Below are 9225 nucleotides of genomic sequence, written 5' to 3' on the forward strand. Positions count from 1 at the left end.
AATGGAATTTATTATTACTGCCTTCCTGTATTTAGTTGAGAGAGGGAGAGAGAGAGAGAGAGAGAGAGAGAGAGAGAGAGAGAGAGAGAGAGAGAGAGAGAGAGAGAGATCTTATCAAAACCGAATTGTTAAAGGACGTCTTCACATTTACCTCTACGCAAATATAGCTTTGTCGAAAGATTGAACAAAAAGTTCTTCTAATTTTACCGACTATGGAACTCCCGGTTGCTAACATAGGATATCAGTGTTATTCTCACTCTCAACTAAGAATATTTTCTAAGTTATTATCAACAATGTTGTAAGGACACTGAAATTAAACCCTTCTGACGTAATCAGTACTTCTGTGGGAGACCCACTCGTGAGAGTTTACTAACTAAATATTTGTTAAATAACTAAAATAAAAACAGTGAAATAGGGCATGCTCCTATTATTAAAAAGCCCCTGAGAGAGAGAGAGAGAGAGAGATAGAGAGAGAGAGAGAGAGAGAGAGAGAGAGAGAGAGAGAGAGAGAGAGAGCTCTGTCGTTTTGTTTTTATTCGGTTAAAGCATTTAGGAAATGTTACATATCTCAGTTGACATAAACATTCTATTGATGATTGTAAACATTCAAACTGATGATTTAAGAATTTTACAACAATTTCTGAATGAGAGTACATCGCTGTCAAGAGACTACAGTAGTCCTCCTCACTTTGAAAATACGCTTTAGCCAAGAACCATACTTTTCACCATTAAATATATAAACCACTTGGGGCTGAACCTTCAACTGAGTTTCAAACATAAATTCCTGTGGGAAAATGAAATCTTATAGGCCTATTTCTTATTGCACGAACGTACCGGAGAAAGTAATTGTGAAGGATAAAGCTATAATGAAACTTTCTCAATCTTTATAAATTATTTAGAATATACTATCCAGCATTATATGTAACAACAAGTACACCCGCAGTCAGATCCATGGGAATATCTGTCTGTAAAGATTTGAAAACATCGAACTTAGAAACGATCAATTAATCAAGGTTAACAAAACTTAATAATAGGAAATAGGATAGACCTACATGAGAGAGAGAGAGAGAGAGAGAGAGAGAGAGAGAGAGAGAGAGAGAGAGAGAGAGAGAGAGAGCTTAATTGGTGGGCGTAGTTGATACTGCGAATTATCAAACTAGTGTAAAGTGAGAAAATGATTGTTTCTTAAAAGCAAAATAATTGCATATATTTGTCTCAAGGGTTATAAGCATTTGTATTCAAACGAATGATTTTTATACAGCATGTTTATAACGAGTTATAAGAAAGATTTTATTTCTTTTCGTATTAGTAAAATAAAGAATGTTTGTCGTGATGTTGATTTGTCCAATGAAATATATTTTGGTCAACTAACGAATAACCTTCCAACACACATCACTTGAAACTCTCGGTTCCTTATGAAACTTTCTAACTGCAAATAATTTACCTAAATTACACTGTTTCAAAAAATATCTAATCAACACCATCATATTCACAACTTTTAAAATGTGATAAATAATCTCTAATCAAATTTCTTACCAGATTAAATCAAAGAATGAGATTAAATACAGTTCTGCCATTTTTTGATAAAACATGGAGCAGATATTAAAATGATACGACCCTCTATTTCAACCACGGGAACAAAAAAACCATAGACAGTAGATATTATCGACATCTGATTTGGATTATAAAATCTAGTCCTATATAGCTACAGGCATTAGTATTATCTCAATTCATTCTTATAGTAACAATACGATTGTAGGCGATTACAGTGTCCCTAAATGGAACTCGAACCACACAGCTACAATTACACACCATCCTATTGTTAATTGGAAAGTTAAAGCCATATCTGGGAACAATCTCATTTAATAACCTTTCATACACTATGAGAATTATCACCACACGCTGAAACGGAAATTTTTGAGAAATGTCTTTTATAAAGGTTCTTCGCCTATACAAGACCCTTAAAGAAATTCGATGGTTTACTACCAATCATGGAAACCTACAGCACTTACATGACATTCGAATCTCCAGTATATTTAGTAATAAAAAATTCCCCGAGAACATAATAGAAACAATAAAACCTTTTGAAGTTTGTCCCTCCTTACCCATAAAAGCCTGTACTGTTTGTAGGATCACAAGTTAAAAGATGAGACTTAATTCCTTCTTCCTCTCTCTCTCTCTCTCTATCTGGGACAGAAATTAGTATTCTTCTACAGTCTACACTGTCAGGGACATCCCTAGACAGTCCCTAAAAGTTCCCCTGACCAAAAGTAATTTCTCCAGGTATTTTTTTCAATACAATTAAATTTGGAGCTTATTAAATGCTGTATTGTGTACTCCTGTGCCTTCTGTAATTATAATCTATTCTGTATTTATTTCTAATTGTTTTATTTGTGAAATAACAAACAGTATATTTTGTTTTATTAGTAATGAATTTCAGTTTGTGCTCTGAAAGACATATTAATAAAATTCTAATTGCAATGAATGCCATACCAAAGGAAAACAATAAAACATAATTGTCATTCACTGTAATTATAAATCATATTGCAGACTGAACCATTACCCATGAGTATTTGTATAGATCTTTACAATTACCAGACGTAAGGGAATTCGCATACTCAATGTCCGCAAACATTCCCAAAATAGTGAAATGCATAAGCAAGTTGCCCCTGCATTAGTGGCCTTAGGGATAAGAAAACGATACAACTTTTGATTTAGAGAAAACTTAGCTGAAGGGTAACTATGATACATCTAGCCACAACGAAAATCACTCTGTATATATATATATATATATATATATATATATATATATATATATATATATATATATATATATATATATATATATGTGTGTGTGTGTGTGTGTGTGTATGTGTGTGTATGCATATATATATGCATACATACATATATATATATATATATATATATATATATATATATATATATATATATATATATATATATATATATACATATATATATATATATATAAATATATATATATATATATATATATATATATATATATATATATATATATATATATATAATATACAAAGTCATAGTAGCAAATTTATGAGTTATAGCCTTTAGGAATATTATCTTCCAAAACTTAGATAATTGTATGATGTAAAATGAGTAAGTTTTACTTGAGAATAATAAAAATATCACCATAAACTGAAATTAGGTAGTATCTCAAGACCTAGGATTTATAGTTTGGCTATAGACTCCACATGTATAAATTAGCTGTTTGTATTTCCAATTATAGTCGGTTTTAAAATATCATTATTCTGGCATAGGCCCACTCTGCTATCATACCTTTTTATCACATCGACTTGAAAGTATTATGTTTGTCTAACTCTGTTTACAAATATCTATTTTTCTTTTAAATGCAGGGAGATGTTATGCAATTACCCTTCTAGTAGTTTTAATGAGTTAAAGAAGCAGTTGAAAATGGAACTATATCTTTTATTATTATTATTATTATTATTATTATTATTATTATTATTATTATTATTATCATTATTAAGCTGCACTCTTAGTTGGAAAAGCAATATATTATAAGCCCAAGGGCTCCAACTGGGAAATAGCCCAGAGAGGAAAATAAATAAGGAAACAAATAGAATAATTTGCCCGAGTGTACCCTCAAACAAGAGAACACAAATCTAAGACAGTTGGAAAGACCATGATACAGAGGTTGAGTCACTACCCAAGACTAGAGAACAATGGTTTGATTTTCGAATGCTCTTCTAGAAGAGCTGCTAAACAAAGATGATGCCAATATAACAAATGTCAGTCAAATATAGATTAACGTATTGCTTTAATTGTGAATATAGCATTTGATAATGATAAAAGCTGGCAAACACAAGATGAAACTCAAACTACATTAGACTAGTTAATTTTAATTTTGGACACTAAGAATTGTGCAACATCGGCAGATACAGTAGGCCTATAGTGGCCTAATGGCAGAAGAGGAGGTAATTGTTTACAACACCACGCTCTCCATTTACTCTAATATAATACAATCATGCAGTTCTCATCTTCTTGCACAGTAATTAGGTGGTTATTTGAATTATAGGAAAGCAATAATTAGCAAGATATGTTGAAGAGGGGGGAAGGGGTTATAAAAAGAAAATAGCTCGGTTTCCTCACTAACGACTTGGAACTGACTTGTCAACATAGTCATCCAAACAGAATTCGTAATGCCAGCGTACATAAACAGAAGTTCGTGATGCCAGCGTATATTTGATATACTGTACAGTATATTCAAAATATACTTAATAAAAAATTGAGTAATTACTCAAAAGTGTCACTATTTGTAATTTGCATATTTTATGGACACTTTTGAGTAATCAATCCAGTTTTAATTAAGTATATTTTGAATATACAGTATATCAAATGTACGCTGGCATCACGAACTTCTGTGTATGTACGCTGGCATCACGAATTCTGTTTGGTTGATTATGTCCACTTACCGTTATACCTGAAGCTTGTGTGAGTCATAGCAGAAAATTTTGCAATCACCAGCAAGGAAAGATGATATGAAAGCTAATGTTTTTAAAAGTTGCTCATGACTAGCAAAAACAAGGAAGTGACAATGTCCTAGAGGCACCATATATATGTATGATCAGTGCCCAAGCTGCTCCACCTAAGCTAGGACAGGGGAGGGCCAGACAATGGCTACTGATAGAACAGCAGGTAGACCTATAGACTCCCTTCAAACCATCTACCCTTAGCTTACAAGGAGGGTGAGGTTGTAGACATTACAAGGAACTATCAAAGTTGAGCTGGTTTCAAACCCCAGTCCAACAGATTGCCAAGCAGGGATGTTTTCAATAGGTACAACAAAGAAAAACCCAATGATGTGGAAAACTGCTATGCTTTTCTTTAAGCAGGAAGATTATGTAGTTTAAATTAAATACCCTTGCTAACACATGCAAGCCGTGACTTACATTTACAGGATGATGGCACTGTAAAGCCAGAACATTTTGTGGTCTTTTTGCAACCTGCTCCAGGCTACGTTTGCATAAGAAGAATTGCCAATCTATAGGTAGTAGGTTAGCCAAGGCACCAGCCAACCATTGATAAACTACCGTTGGAGAGTTATTGGGTCCTTTGATTGTCCAGAAAGTACTATATTAGATCCCTCCCCAGTTACGGCTCATTTTTGCTTTATCTACGCATACACCTAATAGTCCGGCCTTTTTACACATTCTCCTCTTTCCTCATACAGCTGACAATACTAAGATATTGGCCAGGACACCAGCCAACCACTGAGAAACTACTGTTAGAGAATTATTGGGTCCTTTGACTGGCCACATAGTGGTACATTGGATTCCTTTCTGGTTACTACTAATTTTCCATGGCCTACACATACACTGAATAGTCTGGCCTATTCTTTACACATTCTCCCCTTTCTTCATATACCTAGCATCACTGAGATTACCAAACAATTCTTCTTCACTTAAGGGGTTACTATAGCACTGTAATTATTCAGTAGCTACTTATCACTTGGTAAGAGAATAAGAGACTCTTTAGCTATGGTAAACAGCTCTTCTTTGGTAGTATCAAAGCCTCTGCACCAGGGTTTTCCACTGTCTTGGGTTAGAGTTTTCTTGCTTGAGGGTACAACCAGGCACACCATTCTGTTTCCTTATTTCCTTTCCTCAGCGAGCTATTTTCTTATAGAAGCCCTTTGACCTATAGCATCCCGCTTTCACAACTAGAGTTGTAGCTTCGCTAGTAATAATAGTAATGTATATGTTCCATATTAAGGCAATTAGTTATCATGAAATTTATAACATGAATTGGACAACAAATTAGGATGCAGAGGACCATGTCCACTCAGTTTAGGCCCTGCAAAGACATCCCACTAAAGATAATCTTAGATATCAAAAGCCTTTTATCAACTCCCGGACCTTTCTATTAAATATATCTCTAACCTGCAAAGCATTTTTTGCAGAACGGAAAAAAATTAGTTAAAGCTAGTTCAACATTGCATAATTTACTGATCAACTAAAGGGACAACTTTATCAAAGAGTCTATCAATGAAGAATAATAACTTTTTTTCTCTCTCTCAAGAAACCCTAACAATAAAAACAGACAGTATGGTCTCCATTGTATATTTGGGAGAGCACTATAATACAATTGACAAGACCAAGGAAAGAGGAAAATATACGGTACATTAAGAAGGGGTAATACAAATAACATTCTATAAAACCTATGATTAATTAAGATTTACTCATACTCTTTGGTGTTGATGTTTATGAAGAAAATCACAAGTTTTCGATTACCTAAAAAAAGGTATTCTTAATGTGAGCCTCCAAATTTTAACTAGAGGTTAAAAAGAAAACAACATCGATCAAACAAAAATTGTCAATATGAAATGAGGAAGAAGGCAGATGTGCCTTTCTTCTTTATAACATAACACTTCTTCTGTTAGGACAAAAAGTTCTCAACTTTTTGATAGCTTGTTTTACGTACGGCAAAACTGCTGTGAGGTCTGAGTGTACATTCTTCTTTTTTAACTAGATCGTGCGACAGAACCAGTGCCTCCAACACAGCTAGTACTTCTAAGAACATCTGTGACTCAACAATTCGGCGTCAATGACCTTAGATGTCAGGATGCCAGAAAACTTTAAATCAATTATCGCACTGTAAAAGATAATCACTATACTGTACAATATCTTTATAGTTCTATCAAATAACATACCAAAGTAAGAATTTCCTCCTTTTAGAGTATTAAAATTACTCCCAGATGAATAAAATTAATGCAAAAACTCTAGTGAGACAGCATCTGAAACGTTAAAATCGCTTCCAGAGGAATAAAATGAATGCAAAAACTCTATTGAGACAGCATCTGAAATGTTAAAATCGCTTCCAGATGAATAAAATCAATGCAAAAACTCAGTTGAGACAGCATCTGAAACATTAAGATAAACTTTTATTCAAACAGATAGATGCTCTGAGAATGGCTGACAAAACCTGTACAAAAGTTAATATATTCACAGTATATACGTGTGCTCTGCCTATGAGGAGTCAAATCAGGTGCATCATAACAAAAGTATTAAGATTTATCTTATATAAGAACACCATGTCACAAAAATTGTATTAGCCAATCTATTGATATGAAAGGATTGATGTAATTTTCACTGCGGTGTTATTTCATCCTTTGCCTTTCAAAGTGTTTTTTAAACATTTATTTTACTCTGCATTGGGGTAAAAGATATTAAATGCCCATCATAAGCTTTGATTGGACTACAATTCATGCGACAATTGCTAAAAAAAAGAAAAAAAAGAAAAAAAGAAAAAAAAACATCTTCAGCCCGGTACAGATAGAGAAGACAGTGGGCCAACCCAAGCTGTCTAATTGTCTTAATAATACAGTATACTAGAGACTTAAAGGTTAAAGGTGTCTGGTTGCAGTTCCATATTCCTCCGTATATATGTTCACCAGAATGTCAGGCAGGCAAGCCCAACCACCGGGGAACTGTGATGGCCTCACAGTAAACAGCTTAATTTAAAGTCATGGTCCCAGGCGGTGATCGATCTGCCGCCATGCGAATGCTAGGCAAATACGCTACTACTGTAATAGCCAGGAAGCTATTAAGCCTATTAAAAGGAAAGAAAAAAGGGAAATTTTTCAACTTTTGGGGTAAGCATCTATGCAAAGAAGCAAACAAGATTTTGAAGAAGAAAATATGAACATAGGGCTATTTGGGAAAAATATCAAGGCAAAAATTAATAAAAGCCTGGCAAGTGGGTGCAATGAACAATAATTTACATTAAGTAAGGATGGCAATATATAAAATTCACTTATTGGATTAAAACAAAATTAATAAATAATAAAAAAAAAAAATGACAGTGGATTGAGGCATGAAACAGCTGTTCAGGAAGTATTGTTATAAATTCACCAGAAAGGTCAATTCCCTAGTGAAATAGACACTCACATTACACAATAATTGCAATCTACCTTTTACTAGAAGACTGGCATGAGAAAATAATTCTTAATAATGAATATTCTTCTATAAAGGTCTCATTTTACCCAAAGCTGAAAAACATCCATACTAGTTTCAAATACTATACAAGAGCCATTTAGTTGAAGATTCTCCCTCATTAGGTAATTACAGTATACCAATCGATATGGTCAACAATCCCTTTAATATCAAGATTTTGAGCATTGCTGATCATACACAAGCTTAAACTGCAAAAATTATCGATAAATGATACCTCAGAAACATTTGATATGGGTAAAATAAATTCTTTGAGTGTAAAATGTATATAATGATGAAGGGAGTAGAATCCCTCAATTTTTTTACTCTAAAGCGACAAAGGTAACTTTAAACTTTTGGTGCCTCCTTTAAATTCTTCAAAAATAGTTCTTTATAATCCATTCCTCCATTTTAGAAAACAAGCGTTTACCAGATGCCAAACGTCCGAATCTTGCAAACACTGGGGACCTTGTAGACAAATCTTCATATGATGAATTATAAGTATTGTGCTTGGCTTCTTCAGATGGAAAGTAAACTGCGAGGAGTAATGGTCTCTATAGATACGGTACCAATCTTCCACAAGTTTTCAACTTTACCGGGCCAGATATCTTCTGCATATTACTAGCCTGAAATAGAAATTTCAGAATTAGTCCTGTAGTGAAAACAATCCATGAAAGCCCTTAATGCAGAAATGTATGATGATTAATCTTACTTATTCATTTGAAGGTTTTTATTTTCATGTAATATTAATTTAGTTTATAATTTAAAGGTTAAAATTTTTCAGAATTAATAATAGTTGAACCTGGTAAACTCCAAACCATTCATTAAAATCAAATCTCAAAATTGCCTTAAAATTCCATACTCTCAAATATTTTCCTATGGTGTCTTGCCAAGCTCTAAAAATTTGCTAACACTGACAGGACCATGTGTTCCTATGTCTGTATTGCAAAATGCAAATGCTCTATAAACAAGAGCAACCTCAAAATTCATTCATTGAAACCTTGTAAGCATACCTATAAAACAAAAGTTCTGGGTTGTATCATTATTAGCTAAGCTACAACCCTAGTTGGAAAAGAAGGATGCTATAAGCCCCACAAGGACTCCAACAGGGAAATATAGCCCAGTGAGGAAAGGAAACAAGGAAATCAATGAACTACAAGAGAAGTAATGGACAATTAATATAAAATATTTTAAAAACTATGTTAAGACAAGTAACGTTGAAATGGATCTTTCA

This window comes from Palaemon carinicauda, chromosome 9, assembly GCF_036898095.1.
Source record: "Palaemon carinicauda isolate YSFRI2023 chromosome 9, ASM3689809v2, whole genome shotgun sequence".
In the NCBI taxonomy this organism is placed as follows: Eukaryota; Metazoa; Arthropoda; class Malacostraca; order Decapoda; family Palaemonidae; genus Palaemon; species Palaemon carinicauda.